Source organism: Macaca thibetana, chromosome 2 (assembly GCF_024542745.1).
Source record: "Macaca thibetana thibetana isolate TM-01 chromosome 2, ASM2454274v1, whole genome shotgun sequence".
NCBI classification, from domain to species: Eukaryota; Metazoa; Chordata; class Mammalia; order Primates; family Cercopithecidae; genus Macaca; species Macaca thibetana.
Window position 1 is genome coordinate 31,554,184 of NC_065579.1, and position 18,303 is coordinate 31,572,486.

General features: G+C 42.2%; 1 long non-coding RNA gene across 1 annotated transcript; it reads right to left on the reverse strand.

Annotated features, from left to right (window-relative positions):
• Nucleotides 1–6,299: 6,299 nt before the first annotated feature.
• On the reverse strand, nt 6,300–18,303 carry LOC126948126 (uncharacterized). The gene is made up of 3 exons (XR_007723346.1): nt 18,229–18,303; nt 16,914–17,083; nt 6,300–6,464 (listed from the first exon to the last, which is right to left on the reverse strand). It is a non-coding gene; the product is annotated as an uncharacterized LOC126948126 (long non-coding RNA).

Below are 18,303 nucleotides of genomic sequence, written 5' to 3' on the forward strand. Positions count from 1 at the left end.
AGGGAGAAGGGGAACACTTGTGCTCAGTGGGGTCGCTCCAGTCATGCCATACAGGCTACTCCACCTAGTCTGAATTGTGTGAGAACACAAAAGAAAACGCAGCTGCTTGGTGGGGAAAGAATGTTGGTGGAGGGGACAGGATGTCCCGTTTCAATTCCCTCACAGCCCCCAGGCTCTGACATAGATGGAAGGACAGAGTCCCTTGTGTGAGGGCCTGGGAACTGAGCTTTCTTCCACGTAGTTCTTCCAATCAGATTCTGTCCTTTTCTGGTAATTCAATGGGAAATGAATCTACCCAGGAGTCTGGGCTGGCCTCCGAAAGGAAGGTAAATATAACAAAGAAAAAATCATTGCCAATTGCAGAGACCATGTGTTCACAGGAATAAACAGGAATACAGCTGAGCGGGAAAATGGGCGTATCACCACACATTACATCTGATCAGGCGAGAGCTGGGCCAGAAATGAGTTTTGTATCTTTTTTCATTTGGGTCAGCCAGAAGGGGTATATGAAAGGGAATAAATTATACACAGATAGCTTCAAAAATAATATCTCTAAGCTTTTATAAAGCCATTCGGTCTTGCTACTCCTAATGCAACAGGAGGTCATTACATTTTCATTGAATCTGGAAGATTTTTCTCTCTGCTTGACTGTATTTGACCACACAGGATAAGCCTTGGGCCTGCTGGCAGTATGTTTCCTAACTCTGAGGGCCTGAGTAAACTGATGATTGGAGCGAGGTCAGGAGCTTGCCCCGGGTTGCACAGCTTGGAAATGTGAGGTCAGGACTCTCCCCATCAGGTGTGTCCCACACACCTGGACAAGACCCAGGCATAAGAGGAGCTAGGCACCCACTGCACAGCAAGGTGATGTGTGGGTCCTGATTTCCCCATTATTTTCACCCCAAGGGCTTTCTCCCATTGGAACTACGCTGGGAGGCATCTACTCTCTAAAAGGAGGGATGCTGAGGCATAGAAAGAGAAACTCATGTTTTCTGTTCCCACACCAAAGCTTTTGAGATGCAGGAGCTCAAAACCCTGAGCATTAAAGGAGTTCAGGTACTAAGTCAATTGCCAGAAGCAATTGACTCGGAAGAGTAAATGAAGTTGCAAGAGCTGGTTCTTCTCACTCCAGAGAGCGCGAGAGAAGAGAGCCGTAGGGACCACGAGAGTTTGGCTGTTGGTAAATGTCACTGAGGAAGGGGACTGTGCCTCATTCCTGCCACAGATCTTTTACAGTAGCACCCCAGGGGGATGTGGAAATCACTGAGAGGATTAACTCCAGCCTCAGGGAGCCATTGCTGATGGGGCTAGGGCAGAGGAGGTCTTCGTGGACCAATGATGGAGAGCACAGGGCAGCGAGGACATCTCAGAGGCACTACAGAGTGGGTGGCGATGGAAACCAAGTGCCCCTGGGATCATGTCTGTCACAAACCCTGGGAGTGGTGGAGATAAATTGTCATCTGGGCCACATGTAGTTGCTGTTTTTATAGTTTAGAAATGATCAAATAGCAGCAATTTCATATTGTTCTGTGTAACAGCATGGGAAAGCCTAAACGGCCTGAGATTTCATTTCTACCATCCAGTAGACTAAGTGTTTGAAGCAGAACCAAATTCAGTCCTAATCAAAGACAATTAGTCTTCTCACCCATTGGCATGGAGGCTGCGTGTGGCACTCACCACACTGAATTGCCTTGACACTACCTCGCCACTAAGCAGTTCCTGAGATGCCTGATGGTTCAGATCTCCTTCCCCAGGAGGAGCCTGGGGTGTCTCCATAATATTCTACTCTAATTTGAATGGATTCTTCGCACACCCTGCTATTTAAGACTTACACATAGTTTCCAGTATTCGGATGGAACAGGCTTGGGAGCTGGGGAAACTTGTTCTTTCCTCACAATTCAATCCAGTTTTCAGTCTTGTCTGTCATATGCCAGTGAGCACAGGATGAGAGGAAGGTAGGTAATTTCAGAATACATGCAGGAGCCTACAAATCATTGCCTTTACTTTTTAAATGGGTTGGGTTTTGCTTCAGGCTTCTCACTGGAGTAAGGCAAACTGGATGGGAGAGCTTGGTTCCTCCTGGCTGAGGAATGGTAGCTGGGAAATTGCTGGTCAAATCATCAGCCCTCGGTCCTCCTGACATGACACAGGAACCTGGGAAGGACGGAGGAAGTGGCTGCCAGGGAGGTCAGAAGGTATCACTCCTCCAGCAGAGCCATATCTAGACATAGCATGGTGACTTGTACCATCATGCTTCTCAAGCTGTGTGCTGAGGCTTTCTGAGCCTCAGTGAACACATAGGAATGCTGCAAGATAGTTTAGATTTTTGAAAGAAACTCCTTAACATCTGTCAGATACTGAGCAAAACCACTAGTTTTGATGGTTTTGCCTAGTATCTGGAGTTTCAGATGGTTGCTATGATAAAACAAACAAAAAACCACATTGTGAAAAATTCAGTGTGAAATAGAAAATGACAATGGCAGTATTCAATCTGAGCCCAAGGTTTGAGTAACTGTTCAGTGCCCAACAGGCATACACCTCCCATTATTAAGAAATTGTGATCATTTAAAAATAAAATAAATGTTCCTGAAGTGGCGACTATGTTTTCAGGACATAATTAATTGTTAAATTATTTGGACCTGATTAATTCATAAACAAATTTTCTGGGTATTTCTTTTGACCTATAGGTGCCATGAAAAAATTACTGAGATACTAGGGGAGCTGTGAACTGAAAAAACTTGGGAATCTCTGCTTTAGAAGATGGTAGAGCAGCAAAAACAAGCTAAAACAAACCTGGGTCCATGTATTGACCTCCCTGTACTTCCCAAGACCTCTGGACTATTGGGTCTGTACTACTGGGTGAAAGAAACAAAATTCTAATTTGTTTGAGCCCCAGTACTTAGGGTCTCTTTGTTACGGCAGGTTAGCTTCTTCCCTAATGATACAGCAGTGCTCAGTAAGCGCTTGTTGGTGAATAGGCTTGGCATTGATTTCTTTCATTGTTATAGATTTTTGATTTGCTTCTGGAACAGTAATAAGAGGTGAGTTTTGAAAGAAATAAAAACATAGCAACAAGGGCCCATGGTAAGTATAAGAAAAGAACACTGTAGGTACTTACTGGGGCTTACTTGGGGTAAGTTACTAGTGTTGGTGTCGGGATCCTGGTCTATAAAATGGAAATAATGTTTCCATCCTGTATACCTTATAGTGCTAGAAACTGGATAATAAACACGAAAATATTTTGAAAAATGTTGTGCAGATGTAAGTAGTCTTTCCTGTTGAAACATTGATGAAGATGCTAATGACACAAGGGACCGTCTTAAAAGGTGCTTATTGGTAGGAAAGAAAGCCTGAATTAGTGCAAGGTCTGAATAATCGGGTTTCTTCTTCCTTTTTTTTTTTTTTTTAAAGTCAAACTTAATTGTTCACAAGCAATTTAGAAATACATTTTAAGGGCTACCACTTAGAGGCTAAATTTTGACAAAGAAAGAAAGGCCAGGCAAAGTGGCTCATGCCTGTAATCCCAGTACTTTGCGAGGCTGTGGTGGAAAGATAACTTGAGGCTAGAAGTTTGAGATCAGCCAGGGCAACATAGTGAGCCCCTGTCTGCAAAAATTAAAAATTAAAAAAAATTGCCAGGCATGGTGGCATGCACCTGTGGTCCCGACTATTGGGAAGGCTGAGACCAGAGGATTGCTGGAACCCAAGATTTGGAGGCTGCAGTGAGCCATGATTGTGCCACTGTACTGCAGCCTGGATGACAGAGCCAGACCCTGTCTATAAGAGAGAGAGAGAGAGCACCAAAATTTCAGCCTCAGTAGCTTACCTCCTTGGGTGGTTTGACTATCATTAAATTCATCAGGGTCCCCAAACAGTTAATTAAGTAGTTAAACAGTCTTCTGTTTTATTGATACCTTTTGTTAAAAACTTTCTTTTTCTTTGTCAACATTACTGTTAAACTCCATTCCTTCCCCTGTGTGAGCTCTTGTAATATCAGATTGGTAGGATCTGAATTCATAACAGTTTTGGATAAATCTATCAAATTTAATAAGGAACCTAGGAAAGAACAACTTGAGAGGTGGCCATACAGAGGATAGGAGCCTTGTACCACATTGATCGTTCACAGGCTGCCTGGCCTCCACTTCGTTCTGTGACTGCCTCCTCTTGAGGGATTTTCCATTATGTGGGGCTTTAGGAGGTGGGAACACAGCCAGGGAAAAGGACTCTACCATTTGCGCCTAACTTTCCCTGAAGACTCCGAATCCTGTACACATGGGGCAAGCAGTGGCCATGGTACATCTCAGACTGAGGAGAAGCTCGGATCGAGTAGTTACTGTGACATGGCCCTTTTCAGGACCTCCCTGGTTCTGGGACTGCCCCTCTAGCCTAAAATCAAGTTAGTAAGCCCCAGATATCCTCCAATTAGTCTTCTTTTCATTCAGGAGAACCAGAATCGGCTTTTACTTGTAAATAGATAGCATGGCTAATAAGATGTCCTTTTCCAAACAGTTTTTCACCTACAAACAATTTTTTGATGCTAATCTATAATGTTGCTGAGTAAAGTGTTTAACAAGAAGGAAATCAGAGTGATTTTAGCAACAAGAGCATTCATGCCTGTCTTGATCTGGAATTCCTGAGATTTAAGATGGATCTGGAAAAAATCTGTGTTCTCTTAAAGTGTAGCCATGTTTTCGTAATTGATGTGTTGTGCCTTTTTCATATACTTTATCTGTGTGCAGCTGTAAAAATTATAAAGACAAGTTTCTGTCCCGGAAGTATAATTCCTGTACGGAAAGTGGTTTGTTGTTTTTTTGTTTGTTTGTTTTGTTTTGTTTTGTTTTGTTTTTAAGTCACAAGCATGTTTCTGAGAATGTTTATCTCACTTTACTATAACATAATACAATTCAACCTCATGGGCATTCTTTATTCTGACACTTATAACTCTGAGTAAGAACACCATCCATCTTGGGAGAAAATGCACAAGGAGAATGTTTCTTTAATAAATATGCTTAATGTTCAACTAAAGTGTGTCTGTGGCGGAGAAGAGGCAGAATGGATTTTTCTTGAAATTTGTGGAAGGCTAAGTTATTCAACACAGGCTGTCTACCTTGAATAAACTTTATCAACTAAAAACATTAAGAATTTGGGTCTTTGGATGCTGACATTCTTGACCTTGGATACAAACCCAAAGGAAGTGATTGCAACACCAATGGCTATATTTTGGCTGTAATATTCAGTCTGAAGGAGAGATTAATTATGAATGCAACTTTGCCTTTTTGTGTGTAAAATTATTTAGCTTGCCATCTTAATTTTTGATTCAACTCTATCTGTGCTAACCATCTAGTTTAATCAATTCTCTCAAACAATTTTCTTCTCTCTGCCACCATCTTGGTCCAGGCTGCCTCATCTCCTGCTCATAGTAATGTGACAGGTTTTTATCTGATTCTGTTACACTCTTCTCACTCCCACTCATCTTCTCCAATCCATTTGCAATAGCTACAGAGATCTGTTGAAACACAAATCTGGTCACTTTATCCTCTGCCAAAGATTAATGTCTTCCCATTGTTCTTAGGATGAAAACCAAAATCATTAATATGCTAAGGCCAGTGTTATCACTTTATTTTTAACATTTTAAAAAACCCTGAAAGGTCTATCATATAATTGATATCTACCATATCATATAGTCAATTATTTCAAACTCACCAGAGATGGATTTTGAAACTTGTAACTTGCCATAGCTTCATCTTTCAATAACTCTATCAGTAAATAATTGGTCAAATTTCATGCTTTTGATGGGGAAAAACTAACATTGCAAAGAAACAGAAACATCTGGTTTGATGGAAAGAAGATGTCAAAACTAAGCAAAAATATGTAAGTTGGCAAAAATTCGAGCCAAGGAACCATGGAGAAAACAGCCAAGCCCATCCATCGGGAAGCGCCTGGTTAGTGCCCATATCCAGCCTGGAATATACAATCCCAAAAGTTGAAAAATGTGCGGGCAAAATGTAACTTTGACCAATAGTCACTTTTTTGTTGTTGTTTAAAGAAAAGAGTATGTGCTTGTCAGTGGGAATAAAAACAAAATGATATGCTTTTGGAATACAATTGCTCCAGTTGCAATACCTTCCTCAGTGGGCAATTGGCCATGCACCATAAAGAACGCGGTGCCAGAGGGAGATCTCTAATACCACATCTTTAGTATAATAGCCCTATTAACCTTGACTTCAGATGGATTGGCCATGGGGTTCACTTCCTTCAGAGCCCCAGCCTACAGAAAAGGACTTATGCAAAACTAGGCTCATTTTTTATTACCCTAGAGGGAAGGGAAGTGTCAAATGTATAAAGATCCACTGCTTTCTCTAAGTTGAGGTTCAGAACTGTAAAATGGTGTGGTTGGACTTGCAAGATCTTTGATCCGTGCTAGGATGCATTCTTCGCAGAGGTAATGAGAGTATCTTCATTCTCTGGAGGAAAAATTCAGATAGAACTGAATCAAAAATTAAGATGGTAAGCTAAAATTATTTAGCTAAAATTATTTAGCTAAAATTATTTGAAATTATTACATATTAGGCACTTCCCATAAGCCACACTGTGCTCTGTGTTATCTCATTACATTTTCACAATGTAGCCAACAGTTGTTCCCATTTTACAGATGAAAAGAGGCAGTACAAGAGAGAGAATAGACATCTCTGTCCGCTCCATGCTCAGCATCCTTCCCCCTTTTTCTGGTGCCAGCATCCTGGCTTTCTTTGAGGGATGTGCTTTCTTCCCCCGTGTTGGTGAACAGATGCCAGGAAGCCACCACTCATGGTATCCTGCTCTCTCCTGGCCAGTCATACCCTCTTCCCAAAGAACCCAATCTTGATTGAGTAACAGGCAGATAGAAAATGTTTGAAAAGTATTCATCTCTCCCTCAAAGTAGCTTCTACCACAATCTCCCCTCTTCAGTTTCTGAGTTCTGGTTCTTCAGTTTATCTTCCTTTCTGACTTAGGTTGCCCGGAGTGGATTTCTGTTGCTTGCAGTTAGATAACTGTAGCTGAAACGAGAGGGTTAGTAGCTTTCCTGCCCACACACATTCTCACTGCTACTTCCCTCACCCTTTCTGCCTCATCTCCCTGCCGCCTGTGGTTGTGATTGCTGAGCACTGGGTGCTTGATGCACGTGGGTCCTGACACTCCTTCCCACACTAGGGTAGTGGAGGAGGTGGTCATGCTGTGCTCTCTGGGCACAAGGCTTTGGGTTGCTGTTTCTCAGTTCTTAGTCCAGTTCTCAGCTGGACTGCACGCAAGCTGAGCTTCCATCTCAACGTGGTTTGAAGATGGCCAAATGCTCTGGTGGCCTCCAAGTATTCATTCCCTGACTTGTTTTTGTTGTCTGAAGCTCCACCATGAAAGTCACTAGCTATGGGACTATTTCTAGGAAGTTCTTGTTGAATGGCATTAAGCTAGGAGTTGGTTAACCCTAGCATGATAGTAGGGTGTATTTCATGTCTATTGATTATCTAATCTTACATAATTCTTTTTAATAAGTATTTTATTCATCACAATGACTATATATATATACACACACACATATATATATACACATATATATTTGAAATATAGTGGTAGAACCCTGTGGGAGACACAGAAGAGATTGGTCCATGGACAATAAGCTTATCGACGGATTTGAAGATCATCTCTGTCTCCCCCAAAGAGTCTCCTGGTCTATGGATGGGGATCCACTGCATTAATCTGTACAGTATTCATTACCAGATAAGAAGGATTCATCTGACAGACAGTCGAGGCTGGAGAATCACACCCAGACGGTTGCATTGTGCTGGAGCCTCCTCTGCTCAAAGCTCAAAGCAGACCCCCAGAAGACAGCCCCACAGGGACCTGGATATGGATTCTGCAGGTACCTTTCAGAGGGCGTTTAACTTACAGGAGGACTTTGAAGACTAATTTTGCTGCCTCGTGGTTTGGGTTTGTTTGTGCCAACATTTTTTGAGAATCAGCAGTGGAAATATAAGAAATGCGGTCCTGATGTTAGGAACAACAGTTTTCTTGCTAAAACTGCCTGGTGCTTGAAAACTGAGGCCCATGGCTAGAGTGTGGCAACCATGCAGGGCATGTTTTGTTTCCCAGCTGAGCCTAGGGTGCAGCTGATCGTAGGAGGGACTTGTGTGGACAGAGCTGAGGGTGGCCTGGGGAGCACAGTCTGCAAGGAGAAAAGACACATTTGTTTAATCTTGTTTGGGGACAGGGGCTGGAGGGGAAAAGCTCCAAAATGGAAGAAAGGAAGATACGGAAAAAGAAATAACCAGGGGGTCTGATTCCAGCCCAGCCCAGGGACTAATAATAAAAACTCCCACTTATTGTTCATTTGGTCAGGGCCAGGCGCTGTGCATCCTCTTGCTCGGTCCTCCCAACAACTCTGTCGCAGGTACTTTTACTATCCTTTCCATTTTAGAGAAGAAGAAACAGGCTTGGATGGTAATTTTCCCAGAGTCATGAAACCAGATCTGTTGTTCTTTGAAAGCTGACTTAAAGTCCCTCCGGGGCTAACCTTTAGTGGCATGTTTCCATATCTGTGGGCAGATGACAGAGCTCCAGTGAGTGAAACCTGAAGGGGACACTTTTTTTGGCACCTCAACATTATCAGCTTTGGGAGTTGAGTGAATCAACCAACCTCAAGGGTGGGGCATTACTGTCCTTGAGGAACTAAAGTGCACACCAGCTGTGGAAACTTGAGACTCTGTCTCTTCGTCTGTAAAATGGGGTGACAATGCCTCCTGTATCAGAACTGACAGAAAACACAGAGTAACAGTAGCCTAACAGAAGTATATTTCTTTCTCACATAAGCAATCTCTGGAAATTACAGTCCAGAGTTTGTATGGCGGCTCTGTGGTCATCAAGTACCCAGGATTTCTGTAGTTTTGTTCTGCTGTTGTCACCAAATTTCTTCCGTCTCATAGTCCTAAATAGCTGCTCTAGCTCCAACCACTGCTTCTGCTTTCATTCATCCAGAAGGCGGAAGGGGCAAAGAATGGCACAATCCCCTTTAAGGTCACTCCCTTCCTGGAAGTTGTACACGACCCTTCAGTTGACATCCCATTGGTCAAATTCAGTCACATGCCAAACCCAACCTTCAAGGAAGCTGCAAGAAATCTTTTTTCTGGGAGACCACAAGTTTAGCTAAAAGCCAGGAGTTCCATTCCTAAAAAAGAAGGGAAGAAGGGCTACTGAGGCTGCTGGGAAGCTGGAATGAGTTAAACATATGTAGGTTATCCAGCAGGGGGCTTTCCTGGCACTTCGTGTACACTAGATAAACACTAGTCGTAAATCTTTCCTTCCTTCCTCTACAAGCTTTCTGCCAAAACTTTCCAATTTGGTTATATCTACTTTTACATTTGGACAACAGGCTGATCAGGCACTTTTCTTTTGGTGTTCTTATTATTTTCTAACATTTTGTAATAGAAAAATTTTAATATACCATTAATTTTTTTTAAAGCTCCTTGCTGTCTCCAAAGATTTCTTAGTAAGGGAATGGTCTTTATTTCTAAAGTTGCAATCCTTGGCTCTCCCCTTTCCCATGATATAATTAATGCTCATCACAGAGGGCAAATAAAAATGACATCAGTATCATAATAAAGTGTGATAACTGAGAAAGCAAAACACCATACTCATCTTTTCTTGGCCTTGGGATCACTATTGAAGCTCACAGCACTTCTCAAAAGGCAAAATAGGGTCTGCCACACACAGGCTATTAGATTTTCGGCAAGTCAGTGTCCTGCTGTAAACCTTTGTTTACTCATCTGGAAAATGGGGGTGTGAGGATTAAATGGAATGATTCATGGAAGGAAAACTCTCAGCAGACAGCCTGGCACATTATAAGCCCTCCACAAAGGGTAGAACTTATTGATTTGTTTATTTTTCTATCCAAAAGGATATTAGGCTTAGTGGGAGATTTTTATCAAGGCTTCAAGCTCATGACATTTTGCTTTTGTTATAATAAAACATAAGCTCTTAAAAGGCTTTATTCATTATATCCCCAAACTGGAAACAGTCCAGTCCATCAACAAAAGAATAAAGAAACTCTGGCCTATTCATGCAAAAGAATACTGCTCAGCGATCAAAAGGAATGAACATGGGTGAATCTCAAGACCATTATGCCGAGTGAAAGAAGCCAGATGCAAAAGAGCACATACTGTATGAATCCACATAGTTAAAGTTCTATAACAGGCAAAACTAATCTATGACAGACTTTTGAGAACCAGGATCGTGGTTGTGTCTGGAGGGTGGAGGGAGTGGATTACTGAGAAGGAATCTGAAGGAACTGTCTGGGGTGATGGTAATGTTCTGTACCTTGACACAGTTTGAGATGCATTTGTCAGAACCCATCTAATGGCACACTTAAGACTTGTACACTTTATCCTATGTAAATTTTACCTCAAAAGGCAAAAAGAGGCAAAGGACTTTGAGTAGACATTTCTCCAAAGAAGACACACAAGTGGTCAAAAGGCACATAAGAAGGTGCTTAACATCACTAATCATTAGCGAAATGCACATCAACACCACAGATACCACCGGCTATAGTTTGGCTTGCTTGACCCTCAAAATCTCATGTTGAAATTTGACCCCTCCAAATGTTGTGTTGAAATTTAACCCTCAGTGTGTGGTAGGGCTTAATGAGAGGTGTTTGGGTCAGGGAGGCAGATTCCTCATAAATAGATTAATTCCCTGGGCATGGGGATGAGTGAGTTCTCACTCTATTAGTTCCCATGAGAGCTGTTGTTCAAAAGAGGCTGACACCTCCCCCCATCCCTCTTTCCTACTTTCTGGCCATGTGATCTCTGTACACATGAGCTCTCTTCACCTTCTGCCACAAATGGACGCAGCCTGAAGTTCTCACCAGAAGCAGATGCTGGTACCATATTTCTTGTGCGGCCTTCATAACCATGAACCAATAAACCCCTTTTCTTTATAAATTACCCAGTCTGAGGAGACTAAAGCAACTCCATCTTGGATGCTAATCTGCCATGTTGACTTCTTATTAACCCCAGTTCTGGGAATACCTCTAAGATATCTATTTTCACATATTTACCATAAACCCTGTCCTTAGGCAAATTCCTTATGGTATATAAGCCGTGGGTCTGGGGAGTAACAGTGTGGGGATCCACCATCTTGTCTTATGGCTGCCCAAGACATGGCTTCTGTTCATAAATCTCTGTTAAATATTTTTTTCTAAGAAATTGGATTTGTCAGCTTCTTTCTTTGGTCTTTCATCTTCCTTGGCCTTTGGGGGTAGGTTTGGATAGACCTGCTTACCATGGAACAGACCCTCAGATATTCCTTTCTAGTAACACAAAAATGTACTAAGACAGCACCTCACATCCGTTAGGATGGCTAGTATGAAAAAAAAATATGTTGGGAAGTTGTGTAAAAATTTAAACTTGTGCATTACTGGTAGTAATGTAAAATGGTGCATTCACTGTGGAAAACAGTGTGGAAGTTCCTCAAAAAACTAGAAATAGAATTATCATATCATCCAGCAATTCCACTTCTGAGTATATACCCCAAAAATTAAAAACAGAGACTTCAACAGATACTTGTACACCCCTGTTCGTAGAAGCATTATTCACAATAGCCAACAGGTGGAAGCAGCTCTGTGTCCAATGACAGATGAATGGATAAGCAAAGTGTAATATATGCATACAATGGAATATTATTTAGCCTTTAAAAAGGAAGGGAACTCTGACACATGCTACAACATGAATGAACCTGGAGCGCATACAAAGTGAAATAAGCCAGTCACAAAAGGACAAACACTGTATTATTCTATTTATATGAAGTATGTAGAGTAGTCAAATTGTGAGAGACGAAAAGTAAAATGGTGGTTTCCAGGGGCTAGGAAGAGAGGGGAATGAGGGAGTTATTGTTTAATGAATATGGGGCTTCAGTTTTGCAAGATGAAAGAGTTACAGAGATGGATGGTGGTGATGGTTGCACAGCAATGCAATGTTCTTAATGCTACTGAACTGTACACTTGAAAACGGTTAGGACAGTAAGTTTGATATTATGTCTGTTTGGGCATAATTATTTTTTTTAATTTTAAAAAGGAAAAAACAGAAATGCCAACAAATATTGGACTCTAGTTAATGATGTGCATGCTAAAATGAGTAGAGGTAAAGCATATTTGTGTCCGCAACTTTGCAATGCATCAAAAAAATACAATGGATGGATAGGTAGATGGTTGAACTGGTGGCTAGATACGTGACAAAGCCTGCACAATAAGCCGTAAAATTTAGAATTTGGGTGGAGAATGTATGTGTGATCACTCCATGATTTTAATTTTTCACTGGGTTTGAAATTTTTCATAATAAAATGTTGGAAAACAAATAAGCACTTAAGTAGCACAAATATCTTGTGAACCTGTGCAATGCTTTCACTCACCCACTCACTCAATCATTCAATGAACTTTTATTGCATTCCTGCCATATGCCACTGTGCTGAGCTCCGGCAATGCAAAAATATAGAAAAGAGCATCTCTGTCCCTTCTAATGAGGACAAAACAGATGTCTGAAGGAAACATTCCTAGACCCAGGGAATGCAGAAATATTGTTTGCCCTAAAACTTTACTCCAACCCTTTGTGCCCATACCTGAGACTGCCTAATCAATGGCCCCGAAGCACGCTGGGCTGGCCCCCATAGCCTCTATCCCTTCCCTGTCTCCCCTGGCCTAGCCCATCCTTCAAAGCTCTGTTCTATGTCTACCACCGCCAAATAGCCTTCTGAGCCTGTTCCTGCCCAACAAGCTCTAGCTTTCTCTTCAAGGTCTCCTCATGGATTTTTACTAAGTTGAGAGGGGCCAGGCTAGGGCTCAGGGTGGGAGTCCAAGACTTTGGACAAATATGAGTAAAAGCATCTGGCTCTGTTAGGTATTAGAGTCTGTCTGCAGAGGGTAGCAGTTTCAGGAAAGCAGAAACCCAAAGTAACCATAGTCTACAGGGATTTGCATTATATGCATTCTAAATAGCAGTATAAAAATGTAAAGTCTTAATTTATGTACAAGACATAATAATTCTACCTATTACATTGAAAAACCTGTCTAGAATCAGGTAGTGTTTCTGAGCTGCAGACTGAGTTGAAAGGTGGGTTTATGCTGCTGGCGCCCAGAGGAGCCACTCCAACCACAGAACAGAGTTACCATCACATTTTGGAAGGATCTCTCTGGGATTATGTAAATCTTGACTTATTCCAAGTCTTCAGGGATGAATGGCTCCTGTAACAGGCAGCCTCTGCATAGCCTGGATGCAGAGCACTGAAGAGTGTGGCTGAGGTAAATGTATGCCAAGAGATCCTGGGGTTGGCAGAAAGAGGACGTGAAAGGATACCGGGGATGACAGCACAGGCACTCTTGTCCCCAAGACAATTAGCTGGTTACAGTGATGCATGCCTGTAGTCCCAGATAGTCGGGAGCCTGAGGTGGGAGGATGCTTCAGGCTAGGAGTTCAGAGGCTGCAGTGAGCTATGATTACTGCACTTCAGCCTGGTGACAGAGCAAGACCTGTCTCTAAAAAATGAAACATAAAAAAATGGAAACCGAATCAAACAGAAGAGGGCAGAACACAATGCAACTGTCAGGATACATTACACAAAGTAGGAGTTGGTTTTGTGTCCTGAGTGCTTTGTGTCAGTTTTTTACATATAGATGTGTTTGTGTCAGGTCATGGGGTGAAACACGTTTCTGACTGTGGGTCGTGTTCAGAAATGTTTGGAAAGCTCTGATCTAGTCGGATCATCTAGTTCAGCATTTCTTCAGGATGCATTTTTTCAGCTAAGGTGTGCCTTTTAAAAGGGATTTCCTCATCAAATTGCAGGATAACCCTGAGTGAGTGACTGATTCTCATAGAAGGAAATCTCCTTAGTACATCGCAGTCTGCCTGGAGACACACAAGGAATTTAGAGTAGCAAAGTCTCTGTCTGCATTATCAAATCTAGCGAACAAATAATTTTTCAAACACATTTGAGAACTAAATGCCACCCTTTTATTTTTAACCACCCGGGAGCACCTATGACTCTTTCCCTAGACATGACTGTGGTGAGACATGGCCCAGGCTCAGTGGATTGCTCACTACACTGTTCTTGTTGGTGTGACAGTGGTGATAGGGAGGTGGCAGGACACCTCTTTGGTGTGTGGCCAAGCCTCTTGGTGGCTGCACACCTCCCACTCAGACGATGATACACTCAGAGGTCCACTGCCATAGCATGTGAACACCAAATGGCTTTTTCCCATGATGCCCCAGTAGGCCTGCAGGATGCATTTACACTCTCTCCTGTCCCTTCTGTGCCAAGTGCATGCATTTGCAAGACTGCAGCCAGTCACAGGGCTAACTCCTGAATCATGAAGAGAGGGGAGTTAAGTGGCCCACTGGGGACTGGGTTTGGGACCTGGCTCTCATTCTTCATTCTTGGAAAAATAGAGTGAAATAGGATGCTCTGGAATCGAAGAAAGTAAGTGCTAACAGCATAATAGAACCCTGCTCCTCTTCTGTAATTGGCAAAGAAGTTGGTCTGTCCTAGAGGACAGTCTGAGTCAGGAGGTCTAGGTTCTAAACTGTGTCTGGCTCTGTGACCGGGGAGCCCCTGGGCCTTATAGGTAAAATCAGGGAGTTAATTTAAGCGATCATACTGACATAGAGCAGTAGAGGTGAAAGGGACCTGAGAAGGCTCTCGGTTATGCCTTTGGTTGAGCAGGTGAAGAAGCTGAAGCCCAGAGAGGCCAAGAGACTTGTACTAGTCCGTGACACAGATACCTGGCCCCTATTCCAGGCCATCCCCATCTGACCGGGCTGTCTTCCCATAGCAGTGTTTTCCAGTACATAAAATAATGACAGCAGAGGGGCCGCCAGCATATGCAGCTCATGTTAGTGATCCTTCTACAGTCTCTAAAAACAGAAAACAATTACAGAAATGTAACTGACAACAGCATTTGCATACCATGAAATTTCTAAGTGCTAGAAAAATCTTATTAGCTTAATACGAATACATGAAGTTTTCCCTGGTTTCCCTTGGCAAATCATTTCCTTAATTCCAAACAAATGGCCTTTACATTATTGAGTGTTTGTCCAATTTCTTAATTAACCAAGACTCTTATGTGCACCAGATAGAAATCCAATGATACCAGTTTGAGAAAGAAGGGGAAATTTATGGCTCACGTAAGTGGAAGTCCATTTACAATTGGATTCAGAAGCTTAAGTGAGATTGTCAAGACTGTAGTTTATTCTCTCTCTCTTGCTGTCATGGGCTCTCTAAACTCTACACATCTCTGTGTTGTTGTGGTCACATTTTCTCCTTCTAAAGATACGCTTTCTCCACATGGTGGGGAAGATGTTTGCCAATAGTCCATTTCCAACTGTATCACCAAAAATAATACTGCCTCTTTATCTCTAAATTAAAAATTCTGGGGAAGAAACCTGATTGTTTTTGGTAGGGCCACCTGACTATCTGTAGACAAAATACTGGGACCAGGTGACTGGATTATCAGGAGTAGCTGGGTCTAGATCATGTGCCCACACCTATGGCCAGGATATCTATCTCTTAGTATCAATAATGTCCCAGAACCTCACAATTAAGCTTGGGAAAAGCACTCCCCAAACCAAAATATAGAGCCAATTGTAAATGGTAAAAATTAACTAGGAAAGCTGAGATTGAGAGAAACAAGTGGTCTGCCTAAATTCCAGAAATGAGACCACTGACTACGGCAAATATTTACATGTCCACACCTTGTTCACAGGTGTGTATTTGCAAAAAATAACACGACCCCTTGCACACAGTTACCTTTCAGCTGGAGGTGACTAAGCTACATAATTCTGATGAATGAGACATAAGTGCTTGTTTACTCTGTGGTTTTTGGGCAAGCAAATCCTTCCATGATATGCATGTTGCCTCTTCCTCCTCCTTCTTCTCTCCAGTGGAAGATCACTGTGATACCTGGTGCTGCAGCAGTCATCTTGCAACTATGAGGGAAAGGCCCATAGCATGATGAGCTGCAAACCAGGGCCAAGAGTTGTTGTCTTCAGACTTCTGTTATATAAAAAATTATGTAAAAAAAACTTCTCTATTTGTTTAAACCACTAAGATCATGTTGTCTTGTACTTGCAGCCAAAATATTCCTAAATGATACAATGGATAAATCAGATTCATTTGTATTCAGAAATCCCTGATGCACAAAAGTTATAGAAGCTGATACAGTTCTCTGTCTCTCTCTTTGTTATTATCAGCGTTTTCAGTTATCCATCATTTCAAACTTTGGGGAAGATGAAGAAGACACAATTCTTTTACCCAGAGGAAGCTTACAATTAAATAGAGCTTAAAATTTAGGCCAATGTTGAACAAAGAATTCCTTCTCATGTTTAATTCCCCAATGTTTCAATTAAGCCCATTTGCTTTTTATTTCATCCTCAGTAGAGCTCAGGAATGGCTAGTTACCATCTTTTTTTTAATAGGGAAGATGACTTAATTAAAATACTTTCCCATCTCTGTTGTGTGTGTGCCTATGTGTGTGTTTCATTTTGCTTTTCGTGGTTAATTAGCACCAATTTCTTTGACTCTTTTCATAGATTTTATTTTTCAAACCTCTAATCTTTATTTAAGATTTGATCCAACAAAGTCTATACGTAGAGTTTTTAAAAGTTCTGTGGCCACTAAAACCCTCTAGCCTAGTGGAGAACAAAATTGTGATGACTTTTTAGCCTGCTTTCAAATCCTCCAGCCCCAAAGCCGGAGCCACCTGCCTCTCCTGGGTGATGGAGTCTTCAACTGCGTGACTCTTGCTCTAAATTCTGGAATCCAGATTGTCGCTGGGCAGAGGAATCTGATGCAACATAGGTTCAGGAATGTTTGGCTCTGAATGGAGTCACTGTGCTTACCATGATCATTTTAACCTTGCTATTCTAATTCACCAGTGACTGGATTCCTCATATGATCTTTACTTTCCTTTGTTGGGGGTATTTTTCCTGTCTGGTCTTATCCCATTTCTGGTATAATCGCTTTCCGATTTTCCTGTGACATTGCTTCTTCTTTCCACTTTTGGAGTCAGCTGATTGACAAAGCAGAAAGGTCAGCTGCAGTTGGTGTCCACCTTAATCCTTGGGGTTCCAGTGAAATTAACTCCCTCCTTAGCTCCAAAGGTGGGCATGTGAACCAGGCCTGGCCCATCAGAGCATCACATCACCTTGGCCACAGCGATTGGTTCAGAGATGGCCATATGATCAGGTCAGGCTAATCAGGCCAATGGCACTCAATGATGGAACTATTGTAAGCTTGATTAGGAAAGGAATGCCCTTTTCTCATGGGTATGCGAAGGAGAGAATATAAGCCTGGCATTATTGGCATTCATCTTTCCACCAAAAAGGGACATACCTCCTAAGAATAAAGTCCACAAAAAGAACTGATAGAAGAAGAGCTGTTAGAGAGAGAAAGAGAAAATGCTAGACCTTGAAGATGCTCTTTGAGCCCTGGATCCAATCTGGGTCAGCACTGTCTATTGACTTTCTCATGTCATGAACCAATATATTTTGTTTTTTGCTCATGGCAATAAGTAGACTTCCTGCCCTAAACACCAAGTGTCTTTTGACTAGGTCCCCAAATCCTGTTTGGATTAGGCACTTTAGATGCACACCTTCTGCTCAATCCTTCACCATCTCCCATCCTAAGGACTAATTCCCTGGACTCACTTTGAAACTCAGGTCCTTACCTGCTAGTCCCTATAAAACAGACCTTGAATTGCCCCCATATCTTAATGTAGCTGAGGCTGTTGCAGTCCCAATCAGATCTCCAGTGATCGTTTTATTAACTGCTATTAAAGACTCACAGAGCAAGCCTTGTCTGGGAAATGCCTATAATCAAGAGGAGTTGACTGTCTACGAGATACCTGGGAGTTACAACCCTTCCCCTGGGGCTTCCCTAAACTAAGGGTTGACTGATATATGTATACAAAAGCCCCACTTTTTTGCCTCAAGGAGGGACAAATGCTGCGGACAATGTAAGAACCAGAGCTGCCTACAAAATCAGGTTGAAGCTGGACTTCACCTGGAGCTACATCCTCGCTTAGCTTCTCCCTCTTCCTTAACTCACAAAAGAACCCCTATTTCAACCTCTGCTTCTAGGGAGCCCATCCTGTGGCAAATTGTAATTTCTAAAGATGGCAGCCGTAATACCTCCCATTCCACATGCCCCTCTTACAGTGTGAGTCCTCTCATTAGGGCAGCGGTGTCTATGTTCCCTTTCCTAGAATCTGCATGGGTTTGTGACTGTTTT